Here is a 27,369-nt window from a genome sequence, read left to right as displayed (position 1 = left end):
GACTCAACATGTTGCATCTGTGTGGGTGGTTGAAGAACATGGCTATTTTCTAGAGATATGTGTGAGCTTGGCATACCATGGTTAGATGTTGTTGGATTAAGTGAAGAAAGAGGTGCAACATTGTTTGATACATGGCTATTGGTGACAGAAATTGATGCATCCCTATCATACAGGTTACAATTATTGAGAGTCCCAGAAGTAGAATGAGTACAAGGTGGATTAGAGTTCATTAGATGTAATATAGAAGGAAAGCTGGAATTTTCAGGTGAAACTGCAAAAGAAAAAATATTTTCATGGAACACTACATCTCTAGATATATGTATTCTCTTTGTGGCCAGATCTAGGACCTTGTAACCCTTTGTACCAAAGGGATAACCTACAAATACATGAGGTGTGGCTCTTGGTTCAAACTTATATTTGTGAGGTTTTAGTACACAAAGATGACCAACTTTGTCACGACCCAAAATCCTAACCTGTCGTGATGGCGCCTATCTCAGTACTAGGCAAACCGACAACATCAATAACCCATAATTTACTTTAAATTTAAAAACGTAACATTTAATACAATACCAAAGATCTAGCAATTTCCGATACAACGCCCCCAAAACCTGGTGTCACTGAGTACATGAGCATCTAATATGAGTACAAGTCTTGAAAATATGGTCTATAATAGTCTGAGACCAAATATAGTAAACAAGGAGATAGAGAAGGAGAGACAAGGTCTGCGGAACGCGACAGCTACTTCACAATCTCATGAAAATTAACCGCGCGAAAGGATCAACACCCGCTATGTCCGGGAACACTTGGATCTGCACATGAAGTGCAGGGTGTAGTATGAGTACAACCAACTCAGCAAGTAACAATAATAAATAAGGAACTGAAGATAGTAACGAGATACACAATTATGGTTCATTTTCAGTAATTCCAGCAAAGAATAGACATGCTATCAAATCTGGCAGTTTAATGTCAAATCAATTTTTATACAGTTCTTGTTCATGTAATCCGTATATTAATAATCTTTCAGATATTTCACAACAATGACAGATAGCAACTAAGTGCAACAACAAATGGAAATCAAGTACAACAACTTAGGACAACAATCACTCACTGGGCTCCCAACCCTCATCACTCACTCTCAATGGGTACCCGCGCTCACTAGGGGTGTACAGACTCTAGAGGGGCTCCTATAGCCCAAGCGCTATAATCTACACGGAAAAGTCACGTGCTGCACGGATAACTCACGTGCTGCACGGATAACTCACGTGCCATAATATAAATATCTGGATCTGCACGGTCAACTTACGTGCTGCACGGCCAACTCACGTGCTATAGTATAATATAAGGATCCGCACGGCCAACTCACGTGCTGCACGGATAACTTACGTGCTATAGTATCAATATTTCACAATCAGTCCCTCATCCTCACTCAGTCATAAATCTCTCTAGTCTCTCGGGCTCTCAATAATCATGAAATCAGCTCAAACAACAATGATATGATGTATCAATAATAATAACAGAGACTGAGATAAAATGTGCAAGTAACAATTGAGACTGAGTACATATAACATTTAGCAGGCAATTCAACAAGTACGTGACCTCTGTGGGTCTCAACAGTACTATCACATAGCCTAAGCATGACTTCTAGCATGATTTACAATTAATTTTTATCAACACATAGAGAGCATATAGCTAACAACAAATTATTCAACTTTATAGTTTCCCGGTACGGACCAAGTCACAATCTCTTTGGTGCACGCCCACACGCCTATCACCTAGCATGTGCGTCACCTCCAAAATAATCACATGATACCAAAATCCGGGGTTTCATACCCTCAGGACCAGATTTAAAACTGTTACTTACCTTAGAGCATGAAATTCTTTACTCTGCTATGCATTTGCCTCGCAAATCGGCCTCCGAATGCCTCAAATCTAGTCACAAATAATTCGATTCTGTCAATACCAATTATTGTAATTAATTCCATAAGGAGATACTAATTTTTCTAATAAAATCCAAAACTAACTCAAAATTTGCTCATGGGGACCATATATTGGAACCCGACAAAAGTTACAGAATATGAATGCTCATCCAACCACGAGTCCAACCATATAAATTTCACCAAAATCTGACACCAACTCGACCCTCAAATCTTCAATTAAAGTCTATGAAGAGTTCTACCATTTTTAACACAATCCTTACCCATTTGAACTTAACAATCTTTCCACAACCTTATTGGTATGTATACATGATACTCTACACCTAAGAATCATACTATTAATTATCCATCTTTACTCCAAACCCGAAATTAAAGAATTAGGGAAATAAATTCTTACCTCCTTGAAGCCCTAGCAAGATCCTTGTGAAATCTTCAAACTTTGAACAAGAATTTATGGATAAATGACTAAGTCTTCACTTTCTCTCTCTAAACTGCTCTCACCTCTCTCTAAAATATCAGATTTTGGCTAAAAAATAAGCTTCAAGGGCTATAAATTGAAGTTGGGTCGGGTCAAAAATTAGAATGAATGGAAGCTCTGACGCAGTTATGCGATCGCATAACAGGTATGCGGATCGCATATCCGCCGCATAATTTGGCCTCCAAAGCTGGGTGTTACTGACCCGGTCTGCGGTTACTATGCGGCCCGTATACTTGTTCTGCAGTTGCATAATGCACCACAAAATAGTTCTGCGGTCGCATAGTGCACCGCAGATTTTCCTAAAATCTTGCCCCTCTCCTGATCCACTTTGCGACCATTATGCGGTCCGTAGAGTAATTCTGCGACCGCATAGTGGTCACAGAAATGACCTTTTTCCGACAAAATTTTCCTTAACACATCAGTGCATTGTTCAACCCAAAAGTCCGAGCCGCGAGAAATTTCTATAATCTTTATACTAATTGATCTGCCTCGGCACCACCAAACCTTAATTTCCTTAGCAAAATTCCTCTGGGGTCGTTACACATTAGTTAACATCCGGTCAACCTTTTCAACTTAAATTTAAAACCTTGAAACTAAGTGCTCCAAATCATTTCAAAAGCTCACTGGACCCAAACCAATTACCCCGGCAAGCCAAATAACAACTGTAATTCATAATTTGAGCAGTAAATAGGGGAATGGGATTGCAATAGTCAAAATGACTGGCCGGGTCGTTACATTCTCCCCCTCTTAAACAAACGTTCATCCTCGAATGGGTTTAGAATCATACCTGGAGTCTCAAATAGATGTGGATATTTGCTCCGCATCTCCTGCTCAATCTCCCAAGTAGCTTCTCCGGCTGACTAGCCTCACCACTGCACCTTCATCGAAGCTATGTTCTTTGATCTCATCTTTCGAACCTGTCGGTCTAAAATGGCCACCGGTTCCACATCATATGCCAAATTACCGTCCAGCTGCACTGTATTAAAATCCAAAATATGAGACGGATCCCCGACATACTTTCAGAGCATGTATACATGGAACACTGGATGAACACCTGATAGACTGGGTGGCAAGGCAAGTTCATAAGCCACTTCTCCAATTTTCTTAAGTATCTTAAAAGGCCCAATATACCGAGGGCTTAACGTTCCGTTCTTCCCAAACCTCAAAATACCCTTCATGGGTGAAATCTTGAGCAAAACCTTCTCCCCAACCATGTGAACAACATCACGAACCTTCATGTTGGCATAACTCTTCTGTCTAGACTGTGCCGTGCGAAGCCGTTCCTGAATTACTTTAACCTTCTCTAAAGCATCCTGAACCAAGTCAGTACCCAATAGTCTAACCTCACCAGGCTCAAACCAACCTACCGAAGACCGACACTGTCTCCCATATAAAGCTTCATACAGAGCCATCTGAATGCTTGACTGGTAGCTATTATTGTAAGCAAACTCTACGAGTGGCAGAAATTGATCCCAAGAACCCCCAAAATCAATGACACAAGCACATAGCATATCCACCAATATCTGAATAGTGCGCTCGGACTGTCCGTCCATCTGAGGGTGAAATATTTTACTCAACTGAACCTATGTGCCCAATTCTCGCTGCACTGCCCTCCAACACTGTGAGGTAAACTGCCTACCCCGATATGAAATAATGGACACCAGTACATAGTGTAGGTGAACAATCTCGCGAATATAAATCCCAGCCAACTGCTCCGAAGAATAATTAGTACCGACTGGAATAAAATGCGCAGATTTGGTCAACCGATCTACTATCACCCAAACAACATCAAACTTTATCAAAGTCTGTGGGAGTTCAACTACGAAGTCCATGGTAATACTCTCTTACTTCCACTACGGAATTTCAAGTCTCTATAGCAATCCGCCCGGTCTCTGGTGCTCGTACTTTACCTGTTGACAATTTAAACACCGAGATACAAACCCAACTATATCTTTCTTCATCTGCCTCCACCAATAGTGCTGTCTCAAATCCTTATACATATTCACGGTGCATGGATAAATAGAGTACCGTGAACTGTGAGCTTCCTGGAGAATCAGCTCACGCAAACCATCTACATTAGGTACACATAGCCTGCCCTGCATCCGTAATACACCGTCATACCCAATAGTGACTTCCTTGGCATCACCGTGCTGAATTGTGTCCTTAAGGATAAGCAGATGTGGATCATTATACTGTCACTCTCTGATGCGATCATATAAAGAAGAACGAGAAACCACACAGGCCAAAACTCGATTCGGCTCGGAAACATCCAATCTAACAAACTGATTATCCAAGGCCTGAACCTTCAAGGCTAAAGGCCTCTCTTCTACTGGTAAGTATGTTAAGCTGCCCAAACTATCTACCTTACGACTCAAGGCATCGGCCACCATAATGGACTTTTCGGGATGATAGATAATGGCGATATCATAATCCTTAAACAACTCCAACCACCTTCGCTACCGCAAGTTAAGATCCTTCTGTTTAAACAAATGTTGTAGACTCCGATGATCGGTATACACCTCACACTGGACACCGTACAAGTAATGCCGTCAAATTTTCAAGGCATGAACAATAGTTGATAACTCAAGATCGTGGACTGGATATTTCTTCTCATGTACCTTTAGCTATCTGGACGCATAGGCAATCACCCTACCGTCTTGCATCAGCACTGCGCCGAGACCAATACGCGATGCGTCACAATACACAATATAAGACTCTGAACCTGTAGGCAACACCAATACTGGAGCTATAGTCAAAGCTGTCTTGAGCTTTTGAAAGCTCTCTTCACATTCATCCGACCACCTGAACGGAGCACCTTTCTAGGTCAATTTAGTCAAAAGCGATGCAATAGACGAGAAACCCTCCACGAAACGATGATAATAACCAGCCAAGCCGAGAAAACTCAGAATCTCAATAACTGAGGATGGTCTGGGCCAGTTCTGAACTGCCTCTATTTTCTTCGGATCCACCTTAATACCTTCACCGGACACTATAGTCCCAAGAATGCCACTGAACTAAGCTAGAACTCACACTTAGAGAATTTGGCATAAAGTTTCTCTTCTCTCAGTCTTTGTAATACAATACCCAGGTGTTGTGCATGCTCCTCCTAGCTATGTGAGTATACCAGAATATCATCAATGAATGCCACGGCAAATAAATGAAGATATGGCCGAAATACACTATTCATCAAATGCATAAATGCTGCTGGGGCATTGGTTAGCCCAAAAGATATCACAAGAAATTCATAGTGGCCATAACGAGTCCTGAATGTCGTCTTTAGAATATCTGAATCTCGAATTTTTAATTGGTGATACCCAGACCTCAAATCAATTTTGGAGAACACCCTCGCTCCCTGAAGCTGGTCAAATAAATCATCAATACGTGGTAATGGATATTTATTCTTGATTGTAACTTTGTTCAACTGCCTATAATCAATACATATCCGCATAGTACCATCTTTCTTTTTCACAAACAGAACCGGTGCACCCCAAGGTGACACACTAGGCCTAATAAACCCCTTTTCAAGGAGTTCCTGAAGTTGCTCTTTCAATTATTTCAACTCAGCTGGTGCCATACGATATGGAGGAATAGAAATGGGTTGAGTGCCCTGCACCAAGTTAATACCGAAATCAATATCCATGTCGGGCTGCATACCCGACAGGTCTGTAGGAAATACTTCAGGAAAGTCTCTCACTACCGGTACTGAATCAATAGTAGGAGTATCTGCATCAACATCTCTCACAAAAGCCAAGTATGACAAATACCCCTTCCCAACCATATGTTGGGCTTTCAAATAAGAAATTACCTTGCTAGGAACAAAATCTAGAGAACCTATCCACTCAAACTTTAGCAACCCCAGCATGGTCAACGTCATGGTTTTTGCGTGACAGTCCAAAATAGCATGACATAGAGACAACCAATCCATACCTAGGATTACATCGAAATCAACGATACCGAGTAATAAAAGATCGACCCTAGTCTCCAGTTCCCCAATAGTTACCACACACGACCGATACACACGGTCCACAATAATAATATCACCCACCAGTGTAGATACACTAACATGTGAAACTAAGGACTCACAGGGCATATCCAGATAATGAGCAAAATATGATGATACATATGAATAAGTAGAACTAGGGTCAAATAATATAGAAGAACTCTCTGTGGCACACTGAAACAATACTTGTGATCACTGCATCTGAAGCAACAACATCTGGCCTTGAAGGAAAAGCATAGAATCGGGCTTGCCCGCCTCCTGATCGGCCTCCCCCTCTTGGGAGAACCCTAGCTGCCTGGCCCCTACCCCGAGATGGAATGGCGAGTGGTGTATCTGCTGGTGCTGGTGCCATCGGTCGAGAACTCTGTTGTGAAACCCCAATCAACAGCCTAGGACACTCTTTCTTGAAATGACCAAATTCTCTGCACTTGAAATAACCCCTTCTTTGACGGAACTGCTGCTCTTGATAACCCGAGGAATGACCTGCAGCAGCCTGTGAGGATGAGGCATGATGAGAACTCTACGCTGGTAGTGCACTGAATAAAGACTAGCTTGAGTGAGCACTGTAAGAACCATGGCTAGCTGATGCACTACGATGAGTTGGACGACCCGTCTGAGCGTGTCTGTAAGAACGACCCCTACCACAGTGAAACTTCCCCCTGAAGGAACACCGTTGTAATCACTCGGACCACGAGGCCTCTTAGCCTCTCTCTCTCTCTCCACGTTCCAAGCTACGAACCATCTCTATCTGTAAAGCAATGTCCACTACCTCATCAAAAGTATCACCATATACTCTCTCCCTAGTCATAAGTAACCGCAGCTGATATGTGAGGCCATCAATGAACCTCCTAATCCTCTCCCTATCAGTGGGAACCAACGAGACTACGTGACGAGCCAACTCAGAAAATCTCATCTTGTACCGCGTCACAGATATATCACCCTGGCGAAGCTGCTCAAACTATCTACACAGCTCTTCTCTACGGGACTGAGGTACGAACTTCTCCAAAAATACCATTGAGAACTGTTGCCAAGTAAGGGGTGCTGCGCCAACAGGCCTACATCTCTCGTAAGTCTCTTACCATCTGAGTGCAGACCTAGAAAACTGAAAAGTAGTGAATGAGACCCCACTGGTCTCCAGAATACCCGTTGTCCGAAGCATCCGCTGACACTTATCCAGAAAACCCTGGGCATCCTCTGACTCAGCATCGCTAAAAGATGGAGGTCGAAGTCTCTCAAGTCTCCTCTTCTCATCATCTGCCATACACAGGAACTACCGGGGCCTGAGTAGCTACAACCGACTGGGCTGGTAGTACCCCCGGTATCTGAAGTCCATGTACTACCTGGTTTGGACTACGGGCAATGGGGGTATGAGTACCTCCCCCGGCCTGAGAAGCGGCAGGTGTGGCCTGAGCCTAAACCACCTGAACCAGACTAGTGCAAGCTGCCAATATCTGGGCCAAAGTCTCCTGAAGGCCTGGAATCTCAATAGGCACAGCTGGTTCCTGAGCTGATCCTGTCGGCTCAGCTATATCTGGAATCTGCTCCTGAGCTAGAGAAACTGGTGGTACTACAGGTGCTGGTCCAACTATGGTACGAGCAACACCTCGACCTCTACCCCGACCCCGGCCTCTACCACGACCCCGACCCCTCGCGGCCCTAACTGGTGGCACTGGTAGTTGACCATCCGATTTTGTAGTACGTGTTCTCACCATCTATGAGAGAATAGAATAACATAAATTTAGTTTCCAAAATCAACAATTTCGCATGACAGAATACAAGAAAGTGAAATTTTCCTAAGGGTTCTGCAGTCTCTCGAAGATAAGTACAGACGTCTCTGTACCGATCCGCAAGACTCTACTAAACCTGCTCATGACTCGTGAGACCTATGTTACCTAGGCTCTGATACCAACTTTGTCACGACCCAAAATCCTAACCTGTCGTGATGGTGCCTATCTTAGTACTAGGCAAGACGACAACATCAATAACCCATGATTTACTTTAAATTTAAAAACGTAACGTTTAATACAATACCAAAGATCGATTTATGATACAACACTCCCAAAACCTGGTGTCACTGAGTACATGAGCATTTAATATGACTACAAGTCTGGAAAATATGATCTATAATAGTTTGAGACCAAATATAGTAAATAAAGAGATAGAGAAGGAGAGACAAGGTCTGCGGAACACGGCAGCTACCTCAAAATCTCCTAAAAATCAACCGCGCAAAAGGATCAACACCCGTTATGTTCAGGAACACCTGGATTTGTACGCAAAGTGCAGGGTATAGTATGAGTACAACCAACTCAGCAAGTAATAATAATAAATAAGGAACTGAAAATAGTAACGAGCTACACATTTATGGTTCATTTTCAGTAATTCCAGCAAAGAATAGACATGTTATCAAATCTAGCAGTTTAATGTCAAAATAATTTTTATACAGTTCTTGTTCATGTAATCCGTATATCAACAATATTTCAGAGATTTCACAATAATGACAGATAGCAATTAAGTGCAACAACAAATAGAAATCAAGTACAACCTCTTAGGACAACAATCACTCACTGGGCTCCCAGCCCTCATCGCTCTTTGGGCTCCCGGCTCTCATCACTCACTATCAATGGGTACCCATGCTCACTGGAAGTGTACAGACTCCGGAGGGGCTCCTACAACCCAAGCGCTATAATCTACACGGCCAACTCACGTGCCATAATATAAATATCTGGATCTGCACGGCCAACTCACGTGCTATAGTATAATATAAGGATCCACACGGCCAACTCACGTGCTTCCCGGATAACTCACGTGCTATAGTATAAATATTTTACAATCATGCCCTCGGCCTCACTCAGTCATAAATCTCTCTAGTCTCTCGGGCTCTCAATAATCATGAAATCAGCCCAAACAACAATGATATGATGTATCAATAATAATAACAGAGACTTAGATAAAATGTGCAAGTAACAACTGAGACTGAGTACATATAACATTTAGCAGAAAATTCAACAAGTATGCGACCTCTGTGGGTCTCAACAGTACTATCACATAGCCTAAGCATGAATTATAACATGATTTACAATCAATTTTTATCAAGACATAGAGAGCATATAGCTAACAACAAATTATTCAACTTTATAGTTTCCCGGGACGGACCAAGTCACATTCCTTTTGGTGCATGCCCACATGCCCATCACCTAGCATGTGTGTCACCTCCAAAATAATCACATGATACCAAAATCCGGAGTTTCATACCCTCAGGACCAGATTTAAAACTGTTACTTACCTTAGAGCGTGAAATTCTTTACTCTACTATGCCTTTGCCTCGCAAATCGGCCTCCGAGTGCCTCAAATCTAGTCACAAATAATTTTATTCCGTCAATACCAATTATTGTAATTAATTTCATAAGAAGATACTAATATTTCCAATAAAATCCGAAACTAACTCAAAATTCGCTCGTGGAGACCACGTATCGGAACCCGACAAAAGTTACAGAATATGAACGCTCATCCAACCACGAGTCCAACCATACATAACAGGTATGCGGTCCGCATATCCGCCGCATAATTTGGCCTCCAAAGCTGGGCGTTACCGACCCGGTCTGCGGTCATTATGCGGCCGCATACTTGTTCTGCGGTCGCATAATGCACCGCAAAATAGGTCTGCGGTCGCATAGTGCACCGCAGATTTTCCTCCAATCTTTCCCCTCTCCTGATCCAATTTGCGACCATTATGTGGTTCGCAGAGTGATTCTGCGACAACATAGTGGTCGCAGAAATGACCTTTTTCCATCAAAATTTTCCTTAACACATCGGTGCATTGTTCAACCCAAAAAGTTAGAGCCGCGAGAAATTTCTATAATATTTGTACTAATTGATCTATCTCGGCACCACCAAACCTTAATTTTCTTAGCAAAATTCCTCCGGGGTCGTTACACATAAGTCAACATCCGGTCAACCTTTTCAACTTAAATTCAAAACCTTGAAACTAATTACTCCAAATCATTTCAAAACCTCACCAGACCCAAACCAATTACCCCGACAAGCCAAATAACAACTTTAATTCATAATTTGAGCAGTAAATGGGGGAACGGGATTACAATAGTCAAAACGACCGGCCGGGTCGTTACAGCCTAGACATCCAAAGCTTTTGAGTTGTGAGTATTTGGGCCTTTTGTTATAAAAGAGTTCAAAATAACTTTTGTTATTCAGAATAGTTGATGGAAACCTATTTATTATATAGGTGGTTGTTAGAATACACTTTCCCTAGTACCTTATTGGCAGTTTGGACTGGTAAAGTAGGGCATTTGCTGTCTCAAGCAGGTATTTGTGTTTTCTTTCCACCACAACATTTTGTTATGGTGTGTATGGACACGTTTTCTGATATACTATGCCCTTTTCATGGAAATATGTCATGGTTTCATTGTTGATAAATTCAAGACCATTATCAGATCTAATGGTTTTAACTGAGGTGCCAAACTAGTTTTCAATTATGGATAGAAATTCTTTAATAGTATGAAAAGTGTTGCTTTTGCAGCTTAAGAGGTGAGTCCAGTAGTTCAAATATTTTGGTGGATGAAGTGGTTCTTTCAGGGAATGGCAACCTTGTTTGTCCGGCCATAGGGCAGATTGAACAAATGAAGGGTTGTTTGGGAGCAAAATTGACTGGTATAGTAGATATTTTCCTCATTTTAACAAAGGGTACATGGCCTAGCCTACTGTGCCACAAGTAGTCAACATTATTTCGAGAAGATGTAAAGCATACAAGAGAAGAACTCACACTAAAATGATCAGTTTTATTGCATGAATGGATAGTATTTACATTGTTCAATGGACATGATGACTCATTTACAGTTGACAATGAATGAAATGGATGAGTTTGATCTTTTTTCTTACTAACATTGTTGTCAGGAATGGAAAAACATGAATGAGGTAAACCAGAAATTGAAGCAGCAGATGTACTAGAATATGAACAACTATGACACTTCGAACAGAGAAAATATAGTCCACTTCTTGCCTTACCAATCTCCAGAGGCCTCTTCATTGAAAGGGGCCTGCATCAGACAAAGGTATTTGTTAAATTTAACCATGCAATCAAGGTGCACTGTTAATGAGTGGATTGAAATGAGATTGTATTTAAAACTAGGTACATACAGGACTCTGACTAAAGTTAGTTTAGGACTAAGGGAAGCATCACCAATTTCTGTCACTTTCACCTTATATCCATTAGGTAAGGTCACAAGAAAAGGATAAGGTAGGGTTCTAATATTAGTGAGGAAAGACTTTCTATATGTCATATGGTTTGAAGCCCCACTGTCTAAAATCCATAAGTCAGCAATTGAATTTGAACATTTACATGTAGTTGTTTCAACTATCTCTTTATAAGTACAACAAGCTAGAATACCTGCAAAGTTCACAGCTCCACTCGTGATTATGTTTGGATCTTCCCCTGCAGTATTGACTTTGAAGCTCTCCAGTAAATTCAACAGCCTGTTGTATTGTTCCCTCGTCAGGTTTTGAAGGTTTTGGTTGTGATTCCTGTTGTCAGCATCTTTACTATTGCAAGTTTAGATTTCTTCACACTGACCATGAACATTTGCAGCAGATCCTGTATTTCTACCTTTTGTAAACTTGAAGTCTTGTGGAAATCCATGTATCCTATGACACTTCTCTCTGGTATGGCCCGGTTATTTGCAGTAGTTACAGTACAATTTAGACCTATTAGGAGAAAAATTAGGTCTGTACGAGTTCTGTCCTGTAGTATTAGCTTGTGGAATGTAATTGGTTATGAATTTGATGTTTCCTGGTCCATTTACATTCAAGGAGGTGGGTTCCATGGCTAGGCGACCACTTGGTTTAAGTTCTCTCTGGTTTTCCTCCTGAATAAAGATGGAAAAGGCATGTGCAATGCTAAGTAGGGGATTCATCATTAGAATACTTCCCCTAACAACTGTGTAGACTTCATTAAGTCCCATTAGGAATTGAATTAATCTACGATCTTACTCTGCTTTGTACATGTTTGCTTTGGCATCACAGGTGCACTGACAACTACATTGGGTGTGTGCATTTAAGGTATTGAGTTCCTCCTATAGTTTCTTCATCTTCGTGTAATATCCGGTTATATCTAGGGTTCCTTGATTTAGGTCATTAATTTCCTTTTGCAATTGGTAAAGTTTTGCTCCATCTGTTTGGTCATACCTGTCCTCAAGCTCTTGCCATAACTCTTTTGCATCATTCACGTATTGTAATCCATTAGCTAAATCCTTTGAGAGTGAATTCAGAATCCACAAAGTCAGCATATCATCGCATCGTGCCCATTGATCATAGGTCACTTCTCTAGCATTAGGCTTCTTGCACTTTCCTGTGATGAATCCAACTTTGTTCTTCACAGAGAGAGCTTTGAGAACGCCTCTTCTCTAGGATCTGTATTCGGTGCCGTCAAATATCACCGGTACTAGCACAGTCCCAACACTTTTTGATGGGTGCATGTATAGCGGGTTGGTCGAATCCAAAATTGTGATAGTATCATTTGGTATCTTTGTCTCCAGCCATGAGTTGATGTAGAAAATGTTAGGAATTTGAGTCGATTGAGAGTTGAAAGTGTATGAACCAGAGATTTCTAGGAGAAATTGTGAATTGAAAAACATCCAATTTGCGATTTCAAATCGGGTGAACACGACGAAGAAGAAATGAAACACAGACAAGATGTAGATCGGAGGTTGCGAACCTTGCTCTGATACCATGTCGAAGACGAGAATCAAAATGACTGAGATTCCTCCATTGATGAAACTCTTTGAGCTTCAGAGAGAAGGAGCTTCAGAGAGAAGGTTCCAGAAGAGAGGAATTGGGAAAATGAATCTGTGTCTTTTCCATCACGAAAAAATATATAACAACAACAACAACAACAACCCAGTATAATCCCACTAGTGGGGTCTGGGGAGGGTTGTGTGTACGCAGACCTTACCCCTACCATAAGGTAGAGAGGCTGTTTCCAATAGACTCTCGGCATCCTTCCCTCCAAGAACTTCCCACCTTGCTCTTGGGGTGACTCGAACTCACAACCTCTTGGTTGGAAGTGGAGGTTGCTTACCATCAGAGCAACCCCTCTTGTCTAAAATGTGTGTATATACACGTGCGTAAAGAATAAAGAGAAAAAGTTGAAATGCCTAATTACAAAATTGCCATTATTACTAACTCCACTACACTATTAGTACTACACAGCTAATACACACATAAATATAATCATTCTCAATAGAAAGCAAAAAATAAAAAGAAACCTTATACAATAAAGAAGTAAAGTAAAAAAATAAATAAAGAGGGACAGAAATTAAAGGGACCTGCAAATCTCTAAGTAAAAACGTATACCACTACATTTACTTGCAATGCAATCCTTAAATTTGAAGCATGCATCAAGTTTTCCTTATAAAAGAAAAGATGTAAATATTTTGAGATTAAAGCCACAAAGATAATATATATATAAAAGTATCAGAATCATGTAGGTATCTTTTCATCAATAAATATTATATCCAAGCCAATCAACTCTCCTTTTTTCTTGAAACCGAAATAATCCCACATTCTACAAATTCTTACCCTTATCAACCAATCATCCCTCTCAAGAACCAACTTTGTAAGAAAAGAGTACGACATTCTAAGAAAATAATGAAAAGCAAGAGAAAGTAATTTCATTCTCCTCTAACTAATATGCCATGAATAATGACAAATTTGTTCTCTAATTAGTAACGTCGCTACAAGGTAAAAGAGTGCGTTGAGAAAAAAAGCTTTAAATTATTATATTTCCTTCAGGGAAAATCCAAAAAAAAAAAAGACAAAAATAATGATCCAACCAAATTAAATGTTTGTATAACAAAAACACCTTCCATAACAAAAGGGTCAAAAAAGGGGGGCAAAAGCTTCAGCAATTCAGTATTCAAACATATCATGTGTTTCTGGAAATCCTAACCAAATTAATTAAGTAGATTGATAAGAAAAATAAACTCAATTCTAAAGCGACAAACTGATTAAAAAGTTTAGTAGAGAATTATACAGAGAATTCTCACCATGCAAATGAAGATGGCTGTGATGATAAAAGATTAGAATCTGTAAACTCCTCCCCATGTGGTGATCAGAGCGGCATGTTAAATATGTTACAATAGTCATCATTAAAGATAAAAGTATTTAGAGAATTAATAATAGAGACTTTTGTACTTTCTAAACTAAAAAAGAGTTGGGTAGAAAGATGAGTAACGGTTTAACAGAGGTGTAATTAAGTAGAATATAATTAAGAAGTGAATTTTGAATATTTTAATATAGCACATAAATAGAGGAAAATGGGGAAATGTCAAAAATTTGAGAAAAAAAAATAAATGTTATTCTCGGCCAAAGAGACATGCCATCTCACTTTTTTATTGCATTATTTTATATATATACCAGTAAACTTATCCGCACTTCGCTCGGTCATAAAAGATATTAAAAAATTTATGAATAATTTATTTGAATATTTTCCCTCTTTCTATGAGAAGGAAAATGCTCATAAACGACAAATATTTGGGGTTAATTATAGTCATATGCTTATTCATATGTTTGGATTATTTTAATTTATCTAATTAAGAATGATTTAAGGAATATTTAAAAATAATAAGGTAAAATTAAAACTAAAAGTTCTTAAGATTCATCTTATAATTGCTAATTACCATAAACATAAAAACGTTTAAAATACTATTAGTTGTATATTGAGAAGGTATAATTTTATACAAATGAATTTAATATAACTTTTTGATTACCAACATGAAGTGTTCGAAGGCAACAAAATCAGACGGATATTTGGAAGAACACCGCTAGTAGTCACACCAACAGTTAGTTTCTCAATATTTGTCATAGCCAAAAGTAGATGTCTTGGAATATAATTTTATTCTTGTGATCTCGAACCTTCATTCTTAACCGATTCTAACACCTATAACTTTTAATTACAAGTTCACTAAATAAAAGAAATTATGTAATCTAAAGATCTGCAAACCACTTCTAACAAATCAAACTTCCCCTTAATATATATAACTAAAAACTATTTGAACACAATTCACTCCTTTCCATTGGACAAAATCTTGAAGTTTTGAACCATAAGACAAATAGTTGTTTTGAATTTTTTTGCTCAACCAATCACTTCGTTCTAGACAAAATACAATTAATTATATTGACATTATTATTCAGATACCAAAATAAAAAACCTTCTAAAATGCAGAAAAGTAAAAATCGATTAATTTCCATACGATGAGTAAATTTACCATTAAACATCCCTATCTTATCACATCTCTAATAAGCACACCCACAAAAACTAAAGAAAAAGGAAAACATATTGCTTACATAAATAAAATAATGTAAAAAGAATAAATTAAAGACGAAAAACTAAAAGGGGCAAATAAATTACAATATACATTAAGCAAAATTAAGTCGTCTAAATATCTGAATTATAAGAAAAAATAGATGCCTTCCAGCGACCATATTTGTCCTTTTGGGTGAAGATACTCAAGTGAAGCATAACATTGTATTACAAGACGCTCTTACAAGTACCTTCTACCTAAGTTGCTCGAACTCTTCACTTTCAGTGTCGCACCCGTGTCGACACGACGTGGGTGTGGGTATGGGTGTGGGATCCGTGTCGGATCTGGTCAACCGATTTTGGGTACTTTGACCAAAATCAACGGAGAAATTTGGGACAGATACAATGATTTTTGAAAACAAATCAAAAGTTAGGGTGATATGGAAGAAAATGGAATACCTTGTATATATAAATTTCTATGTCAGTCCTTTTTCTTTTATCTCCTTCTAAAATTCTACTCTTGTTCAATATTTTCTCCTTCTCGGAATACCTTGTAAGTTTTTCACATAATATCTCATAATTTAGACATATTTTTATAACTCTATTTTTAAATAATTGAATTATTTTTAGCCGAATCCTCGCACCCGTATCCGTACCAGGATCCGTACCCCCGAATCTTTAAATTTAGATCATGAAGGATCTGACCTCTAGATCCGCACCCGTATCGGACACCAGCACCCGAGTCCGAACAACTTAGTCTTCTACCGTATTTGCTCCTCCATAGATGCATCAACAATGACAACACCCCCTTAGCAGCGAAACTTAAATGCCATATGATCACTACAATTGTCGATGAAAAATTTCTTATCCATATCATGGATACCTTCTCATATCACTAAAAAATAGAACCACCGGAAATTATAAATCTCAATTTTTCGGAATAGTTATAAGATGATGATTGAAAATTTGTGGAAGGATATACATAAGACCTCTATAACAGAACAAACTTAGAAAATAGTAAGTAGTTTACCGTGTTCTCTTTTGATTTGGCTGCCGCAAAATGACTTACATGCATTCTAATAGAAAGCTTGAAGAACTAGGAAAGAAAAGATAAATTGGAATGTAGTTGGGAACTCTTGGAAGCAAATGGCAAAAGACGACAGCTACAGCTGCACCTAAATTAGAGCTCATTTTTTACCTCCTATAACGAAGGTTGATACCTTTTAATTTTTATAGCTAAATATCTATTTATGGTCACCTCCTACCCTTAAGCCATAAAATACGCTTTGTATTATTTTTCGCTCTCATTCTTTCAGATTTTTCTCCACCCTCTCTCTCAAAGCCATAAAACTCATGTATTCTCTCTCATCAGTTCATCCGTCGATCGTTCTTCCTCCTGGAAAGCATCTCCGCCACCACCACCATCAGCGACGAATCTCCGCTCTTTCTTCTCACGCCAAGCCAAAATCACCGTTTCCTCAATTCTGAATACCTAGAAGTTGTAATAGAATGAGGTCTATGGCTGTTTGTTGCAAATTGAGTAGCGGATGAGACAAAGAAGAAGAGGAAAGTTCGACTGGTCTATTATGCTTCCTAGATCTCTTTGGACTGGGTTCTTGATCGAAACGGGAACAATGACGTTTCGAGTCAGAATCGCGGCCCTCTCGACGAGACGACATTAGGGTTGCTCTTGAACAAAGACGACGGAGTTTGGGGCCGAGAAAATTGAAGATTTTGTTACCTTTTTTTAAGTGTATTTCAATGTATTCATTGTCTTTGTTTTTCATTGTATTCCAATGTATCTCGTTGTATTCCATGTATTTCATTGTATTTATTGTCTCGCTGTATTCCATGAATGTATTCATATATTTTTTAATTAATATAATTTATGTATTCAGATGTATATATGTATTCAAATGTATCTGCCATATGTATTCATATGTTTTTGCACTATAGATGAATCTCGAATTTTATTGGTTGAAAACAAAAAACACCCACGAACGATATCAACAAAAAAAGGAAGGATTAGAAACTTAACGATTGCTCTGTTGAAACATATTCAACATATTTCGCATCAAATACAGATTATGGGTGATGTAATTGAGTTATTTGAGTTATATTAGGAGTCTATTGTGTTAATTGATTCACTTTCCATTTAAAAACAGCTGAATAGACCATGATTTGCGCTATTTACGTTACTGTATTCACAAATATATATCGTGAATACAGTCGAATACAATAATTGTCTAGCTGGAATCCCCTATTTCACGCCGAGTTTTGCTACTGTATTCATGAATACAATAGCTTAAATACATCGAATACACTCTAAAAAAACTAAAAACATAGCTATAGAAAGTAATATAGTAAATGATAGCTACAACTAGCTAATAACCACTAAATAATAATAGTTTGTGAAAATTACTCTTTTCTTATAGTACTAAAAGTTAGAAGTAGGAACCATTATGAGGAATACTAATGGAATGATCAGTTACAATAAGGAGGAATATGTGGTGAGACATTTTTTACAATTTTTTACAATAAAGAATAGAAAAGAGAGGAGTAGTAATGATTGAGACATTTATTCTTACAACAATAAGATACGATAACTAAAAATTAAGAAAAAAGTCCAAAAAAGGAGGAAAAAGATAAATAGGATCCTGGGCAAAACAGAATATAAATATGAAGAAGATGATGCTGGAGAACTATTTTAAAATCGAGTTTCATACTTCTATTGGCTAGATCATGTAGCTAGAGAAAATTCAAAGTTATGTTATATCGCGTATTAGATTTGTTCACAAAATATTTGCTATAGACAAAACTCCTGAAACTATTTGGTGTGATTGGACGGGGTCCCGGGGGCCTTAGGTGTGCTTCAGGATAGTTTTGGGTCCTTTATCCCTGTTTTGCTGTTGCTATTGATGGTTCTGGTTTTGTTCTTCGTGAACACGAAGGGAGTCCCGCGTTCACGAAGAAGGAAAAGATGTCGGCTGCCTTTCCCGAACGCGAAGGAGGGTTCGCAAACTCGAAGGAGGGTTTGCGAATACGAAAGAGGGTTCGCGAACTCGAAGGAGAGTTGTGGGTCAGGGGGACCTTACCCTATGCGAACGCGACAAGGTAGTCGCAAACACGGTGAGTTGATGGGTTTGCAGTTTTCCCTTCACGAACGTGGAAGGACATACGTGAACGCGAAGGAGGAGTTCCAGGCTGGGGGCAGTTGGCTATTGCGAACGCGATGCTGTGCATGGACAAGCCTTCGCGAACACGACCTTAGTCACGCGAACACCATGTAAGACGGGGCCTGGGCAGATTGTTTTAAGTTAGGGATTTTTCTCATTTCATTCATTTCTCTCTTAGTTTGGGAGATTTATGAGAGCTTCAAAGGGACGGTTTCATCATTTATTGCAAGGTAAGTAATTCCCACACATTGTTAGCTAATTACATAGATTTTACAAGGATTTAAAATTGAAAATTTATAAAAATTTTGAGATTTTAAGAGAAAACCTAGAAGTTGGTATTTTTGGATTTTGACCACGAAATTGGATATGAAATTGGGAATAAATTATATATTTGAGTTCGTGGTGCTATGGGTAAAGTTTATCTTCAAGAACTTTTGGAATCCGGGCACGTGAGCTCGAGGGTTGACTTTATCGACTTTTCGAGCAGAGCTGAGAATTGTTTAAATTTATTAATTGTGGGTATTAGAGTATATTTTGATTGGTTTGTACATTGTTTGACTAGTTTAGGATCGACGGACATCGGTTTGAGCTGTTAGAGAGGCTTTGGAGCCGGTTATGGAACTTTCGAGCGAGGTAAGTCTCTTGTCTAACCTTGTGAGAGGGAAACTACCCCTATGTGATGTAATTGCTATGTGATACTAGCGGTGGGTGCTACGTACACACGAAGTGACGAGAGTCCGTACGTAGCTAAAGCATGTTTCTTTCCGGGTAGACTTAGACCTTATCATGTAATATTTGAATTATTTGAACTCATTCTGCTGGCTTAATTACTTGAACTTATAATTGAAATTAAATTAGAAATAAATATATCTATACTAGACCGGGCCTTATCACTTTGAGTTGTTGGCTAGTTATTTGAGAAACGGTAAAGTTTATATTCATTTTATACTCATGTACTGTATTGTAAGCACTTGTCTCGTGATTCGATAAATTCCTTCCTTTCTTGTGGAGCGGGCCGAACTACTCGGCGGTATGATAGATGCATCTATGGTTCGTGATGCTCGACCCTCAGTATTGTACATATTATTCTGAATCGGGCCGAACGACCTCAGCATAATCGTGCGTTATATTGCTAGCGGACTGACTATTCACGAGATTTTATTCCCATTGATGCCTGGCAATGTATATGGTATTTTCTTATCCGTTTGATACTGGCACTCAATACATATGAGCTTGTGAGATAGAATACGAGACCGAGAAATCTATATCTTTAAAAGAAACTTTTTGGAACGTTATGTAACTTACAGTTTTACCCCGTTATTATTATTGTGCTTCATATCTACTTAGGATTTTATCATATTGCTTTATTGGACCTCTAGTAAGTGTCAATGTCGACCCCTCATCACTACTTCTCCGGGGTTAGGCTAGATACTTACTGGGCACACATTGATTTACGTATTCATGCTACACTACTGCACTAAATATGCAGGATTTGATAGGTTCAATTGATGGTTATCTTGGCGCATAGGCACAACTATTGAGTAGACCTTATGGTGAGCTGCATTCCAGGCTATGTATCGCAGCCCACAGAGTTTCCTTCGTACCATTTACTCTATCATGTCTTATTTACATTCCAAACAGATGTTGTGTTATTATTGTTCTCCTTATTAAATGCTCATGCACTTGTGACATCGGGTTTTGGGATGTTCTAGAAGTTGTCTGTGAGTTTGCTTAGCATTTACACACTTTTATTATCTATTATGTTAAAATTGTAAGTTTTCATGATTTTAATTTGTTTATTTCTTTATCTAATAAAATTTACGACTTCGAAAATAATAAAGTTCATAATGAAGTTGGTAGTTCACTGTTGGCTTGCCTAACGGCGACGTTGGGTGCCATCGCGGCTTATAGTGTATTTTGGATCGAAACAGCTTGGTATCAGAGCTCTAGGTTCATTTAAGCCTCACGAGTCATGAGCAAGTCTAGTAGAGTTTTTCGGATCGGTACAGAGACGTCTGTACTTATCTTCGAGAGGCTACAAGACTGTTAGGAGCACTTCCCTTCTTGACTCCTCTGCGTGTGATTTGATTCCTTTGAGGATTATGCCTTTATTTCCTTCCTACTCAATCTTATGTGACGTGGAGTGCTTGTTATCAATTGGGCATCGAGGAATTGTAATGGTACTATAGATGTGGTGCAAGATGTTTCTCCCTACATATTTGATTAGGCTATTATCGTAGCCTCGTGGAGGGATGTTCTATCATTTTCAGTGCAATGTTAGTGTCGCCTATAGTTTCAAGGCTATGCATAGTGTATTATGATGTTCATGAGTGGTTATCGCACAATGTTGGTGTAAATGGTAAGGTGTATATTTATGTGTCGCGACAATGAATGACTCAAAATGAGGATTTCTCAGTTCATGGTTTAGAGGTTCGACATTTAATTCCAGTGGAGGAGAGGCAATCAGACTATGGGTGTTTAGGCTTTGTTTGATGGAGTAACGAGACTCAATATTTTCGAGCATGGTTGAATTCTCATTTGTGATGTGGTGTCGTCGTCCTTGTATGAACGCATTAAGGTTCGTCGGTGTTATGGTCTTCTTCAATTTACCTTCGGGGTAGGTTGTTGTGAAATGGTGCCTGAGAAACGGTTGTTAGAGGTGGCGTATGTAGCGATTTCGCAAATGGAATTGGTGTTTCTAATGTTGATGGCTCGGGAAAGATGATCTTCTAGGAGGTTTTGAGTTGGTGGCAATTTATTAGTTCAGGTGTTACAGGTATGGATTTGATTCGAGGCAACATGTGGGCAGCGAAGGATGAGGAAGGACATGTCGGGAGGTATCTTGTGATGGTTGAATTGCTAGCAGGGAAAGTTTGAACAACAGAGGTCGAGAAGTTGCTTAATAAGATGGTTTGACCAAAGTGGGAGTGGCAGAGTAGCGTATGGATTCTATAGTAGGATAGCCACGTACCTTGAAGAAGTTGAGAGCGATTTGGGAGTCATGGTTGAAAGTGACTAGGCCTGTGGACTTAATTTGGAATGGTGGTTACTGTACAGAGGAATATTGAATATGACATGAAGATGTTTGCTTGAAATGAAGAGGGGTGTGAAAACTTGATTATCGTTTTGGATGACACATGACTTTGAGTTTGGAATGTAATGTCGGACCTTCAGTTGATGTCAATGGGGAATGAATAGACTCTTGCAGCTGGTAGATGAGCACAGGCTCAAGAGGGTTTACAGATTTCTTGGTGTTTGTACCCGGTGCAGAGATGTTGGAAGGTGCCGATATGGAATTCCACATGTGGGTTATCTCCTGTGAGAAGGATAGCAGTTGTATGATGATGATGAAGTTTCTTTGAAAAATTCTACTTACTACCCGACAGAAGATTGAATATTCGATTGTGGCTGATAATTCAGTGTTCATGAAGAGTTTAACAAGGGATTTCGAGAAGTTTGGCGGGTTAACGGTGCGAGATCATGGTAAATTGAGAATGAGGAATCTTGGTGGGTTCTAGATTCATGTGATGGTAGCGTAAATCTAAGTGGGGGATCCCACCGTCTACGATAAGATTGCGTGGTTGTCTGCTTGTGCAACTTCTGGTTCTCGGTGCATTGGTGGATTATTTATGACTAAGAATAGAAAACATAAGGGGTAATTCTGTAACGACCCAGCTGGTCGTATTTCCTTCTAGATCCCCGTTCCCCTAAATAAGACTCCCCATATGTTCTTTTACTTTTTCATGACTTGCGGGTATGGTTAGTTTGGGATTTGGAAGGGTTCGAGTTGAAATCAGAACACTTGGTTCCTTATTTTAGATTTAAAAGGAAAAGTTTGACTTTGATCAACGTTTTGAGTACACGACCTCAGAATTGGGATTTGACGGTTCCAATATGTTTGTATGATGATTTTGGACTTGGGAGTATATTCGGATATGGTTTTGGACAACCCGGGAGTGTTTCGGTGCTTAATAGTGAAAATTGACTATTTGAAGGTTTTAAAGTTATTTAAATTTAGTTTGGAGTATGTTTTGGAGTAATCAAGGTCCGTTTGAAATTCTGAGCCTAGGAATAGTTCTGTATATTGATTTAAGACTTGCACACAAAATTTGGTGTCATTCCGAGTAGTCTCAGTATGCTTCGGCGCACTTGGAGAAATTTGGAAACTTGAAGTTCATATTCTGATTCAATTAGGTTTGGGGTGCGATTCCTGGTTTCATTGTTGATTTACATATTTCGAGAGTTTGAGAAAGTCCAAATTATGTTTACAGACTTGTTGGTGCATTTAGACGGGGTCCCTAGTGGCTCAGGTAAGTTTCTAACCACCCGGAGCTAAGTTGGAAAAAACCAGATTTTCCAGTTCTCGTTTCCTTCTTCGCGGAAGGGCTCTTGCATTCGCGATGAAGGATTTGGTGAAAATGGAAAATGTTCTTCGCGTTTGCGGGTAGGGGGTGTGTTCGTGAAGCATGGGATCCTAGGCCTACGCGTTCGCGAAGGCCATATCGCGTTCGTGAAGAAGGACGGGCCTGGGAGGGTGTCAGTACACTTTACCCTTCGCGTACGCGAGGGAGTGCACGCGTTCGCAAAGGGAAGGACAAGTAAGACTTCACGTTCGTCAGCCCCATGTCTCGTTCGCGAAGGGTATTTTTAAGGCATGTAGAAATTTTCCTTCGCGAACGCGAGGTACCTGTCGCGTTCGCGAAGAAAGGGTCAGCAGAGCTGGGCAGAATGCCTTTAAATCGGGGCTCATCCATTTTTGAGCCCATTTCATCCATTCTTGGGCGATTTTGGAGCTTCTTGAGAGGGGTATTCATCTAGAAACTTGGAGATAAACTAATTTTACCCATTGTGAGTTAAATACATAGTTTATGAGTAGATTATAACATATAAATTGAGGAAATCAAGGGTTTAGATGAAAAATCTAGGTTTTGACAAAAATGAGATTTTAACTACGAAAATGGTTATGGAATGAGATGAAAATTTTATACTTGAGTTCTTGAGATTATGGGAAACGATTTCCTCCAAAATTTTTTGGAATTCTGACACTTGGGTCCGGGGTGAATTTTAGGAATTTTACCAATTTGGGTTGGGAAATTAATCTAATAATCTAATTTTGAATTGTTGAGCATGTATTAATTAAATTATAAATCATTTGGCTAGTTTCGGATTTTTCTGCACCAAATTGATGCTTTAACGCGAAGTTGTGATCGGGAAGTGAACTATGAGATAAGGTAAGTCTCTTGTCTAACCTTGTAAGAGGGGATTTACCCCATAGGCGTGTCAAATAAATAATTGTCTCTAATTGTGGGGGCTACGTATGTACGAGGTGACGAGAGTCCGTGTGTAACTACTATTATGCTATTGTCCGGGGTAGTGTTTAGGACCCAATTCATGAGTTATTTGGAATTTTTGCATCATACTAGTTAATTTAAATATGTCTAAATCATATTAGTAATTGTTTGAAAAATTGTGGAATTTCACTTATGAAATTAGTATTATTGTTGTATAAAAACCTCTATAAAATCCAAGTCAAATGCCTATAAAACATTATCCTCTTCTTGTGGAGCGGACCAAATGCCTCGGCAGTAGATAGATGCATGTATGGTTCGTGTCGCTCGACCTTCGGCATTGTACACATTATTCTAGATCGGGCCGTATGACCTCGGCAGAAATCGTACTTAATAATAAAAATTATTCAGTGCTTTGATATTTATTTTATTGCAGCTTGTAAAGGTAAATGATTATTGGAAATTTGTCAAATTGTAAAGAATTATTTGTTTCTGCCTGCTAAGGAGAAATTATCATTGATCACATAAATTGTGTTTATTGAAATATTTTTATATTAATATTATTGACCCATAGTGAGTGTCAAAGTCGACCTCTCGTCACTACCTTTTCGAGATTATACTTGATGCTTAGTAGGTACACGTTGTTTACGTACTCATGCTATGCTTGCTGCACTTTTTGTGCAGGATCTGAGACAGGTACATCAGGCGGTCCCACCGATGCGCATCCCCGTTATCCCAAGGCCTAGTGGTGAGTTGCCTTCCCTGAGCCGTTCCGCAGCTCCTAGTGTCTCTCTTTGTATTTGTATTCTGTCTATTTTATGTTCAGACAGTATTTTTGATTTTTGTATAATCTATTAGATACTCATACACTTGTGACACCAGATCTTGGAACGTACTTTAGTAGAATTGTGGGTGGAAAAATTATTATTTTGGTTTCATTTAGACTTTCTGTTTTTCTTAAATCTTACAATTTTAAAAAAACTTTATTACTCAGAAAATTATTAAGAGAGAAAATAGAGGTTTAATCCACTAGCTGGCTTGCCTAACAGTGATGTTGGGAGCCATCACGACCTATAGGTGAAATTGGGTGGTGGCAACATGGTATTAGAGCACTAGGTTCATGTAGGTCTCACAAGTTATGAGCATGGCCTAATAGAGTCTTGCGGATCGGTACAGAGACGTCTGTACTTATTTTCGAAAGGCTATAGGGAGTTAGGAAACTACTTTTCTTTATCTTCTATCGTGCAGTTGATGTAATACAAAGTATCTTCCCCTTACTCTCTCACAGATGGTGAGAACGTGCTCTACGGAGGATCCAGACCATGGAAGAGCTGCTCCCCCTGTTGTTAGAGGTCGAGGGAGGGATTCACCCTATGGTAGGGGACGAGGACGTCCTAGAGTTGTTCCAGATATGCCACCAGTGATTCCAGTTGAGGATCCTATCATCGAGGAGCAGAGTGAGGTGCCCGCAACAGAGCTAACTCCAGTAGATTTCACGTCCGCACTAGGATTCCAAGAGGTCATCGACCGTATGCTGCGGTTCATGGATATTATGACTCGGGCCGGTTTATTTCCGGCAGATCCAGCCACATCTCAAGAGGGAGGAGGAGCATAGACCCCTACCGCACAGGCTCATGGGTAGGCAACTACTGTATACCGGACCCAGGGTGCATTACCCGTGGGCGGAGCTCGGCCAGTTGCAGCAGCTACACTGGAGTCCATACCAGCTATGGCAGGTGATCCACACAGGCTACTGGACAGATGGACTAGGCTTCATCCTCCTGCTTTCGGAGGTGAGAAACATGAGGACCCTAAGATTTTATTGATCGGTGGAAAGATAGACTGCACAACATGAGTATACTAGAGTCATATGGGGTGGACTTTACTACTTTTCAGCTGGAGGGCAGGGCCCGTAGGTGGTGGTAGTCACATCTTCTCGGCAGACCAACAGGTTTACCTTCCATGACTTGGGATCAATTCACACGCCTCTTCTTGGACAGATACATACAACCTTCTCAGAGGGAAGAGTTGCGGTTCCAGTTGGAGCAGCTCCAGCAGGGTCAGATGTCAGTGACTGACTATGAGGCGAGGTTCTCTGAGTTGTCTCGCCATGCACTTATGATACTACCTACCGATGCAGAGATAGTGCGGAGATTTTTTGCCGGATTACACTCTGGCATTCAGGACACCATGGCACAAGAGGTGGAGATGGAGACTGTAAGGCCCCGTGAAATATTTCCTAAAAACCCGGATTGCATGATGACAAAGTAGGCGTAGAGGTTAATAATAGTAGAAATTCTTCGCGGATCACAAGCTCACCACGGTTCGGACTCTTTGGATTGAACAGTGCGCTAGGGAGTTGAAAGAAAATATTGGGCAGAAGTAGGCATTTCTGCAGCCCATTCTGCGGTCGTAGAACCACTCTGCGGACCGCAGACTGGTCGCAGAGTAGGACAGTTTTCTGGGGCAATTTTTTTGTCAATTTCGCGGCCATTATGCGACCACATAACCGTTTCGCGGACCGCACTCTTATCGCATATCCCACCTTGGGATTTTTCGGAGGGAGGTTCTACGGTGCACTATGCGACTGCAGAACAGGTCTGCGGGCCGCATAGTGACCGCAGACCCAGTCAATTGTATTTCCAGTTTTGACACCCCAATTTCGCGGTCATTTAGCGGACCACATAACCATTATGAAGTCGCATATGTGATTGCAGAACCTATTCCAGAGCTTTATTTTTGGGGTTTTTAAACCCGACCCTATTCCGTTAAAACACTTACCGTAGACTATTTTGATCATATTTTCTGATATATTTAGAGTGAGAGAGAGTGTCCTAGAGGGAGGAAGTGATCTTCATCAAATTGCTCTTCAATTCTCACTTAAAACCTTGAAGATTATCAAGAGAGGCACCTAGGTCTTCTTCCTAAGAGGTAAGATTCTATCACCCAAACTCTTAATTTCAAAATGTAACTAGCATTTGTCATTATCAAGGTAATTCATTGGGATGGGAGTGCTTACCTTGCATGCATGTATCCTTGTAGTATGTGGGAATATTGTGAGCTAATAATGATAGATAATGGGTTGGGGAATGCTGGAATCTTCCACAAAAGGGCCTTAAAACATTGATGCGTACCTAGTATTTGATAATATGCCCAAATGAGCTAAAACCATGTTCATCTTCC

This window comes from Nicotiana tabacum, chromosome 12, assembly GCF_000715075.1.
Source record: "Nicotiana tabacum cultivar K326 chromosome 12, ASM71507v2, whole genome shotgun sequence".
Lineage (NCBI taxonomy): Eukaryota > Viridiplantae > Streptophyta > Magnoliopsida > Solanales > Solanaceae > Nicotiana > Nicotiana tabacum.
The sequence above is the reverse complement of the archived record's forward strand: the minus strand, read 5'-3'. Positions refer to the sequence as shown.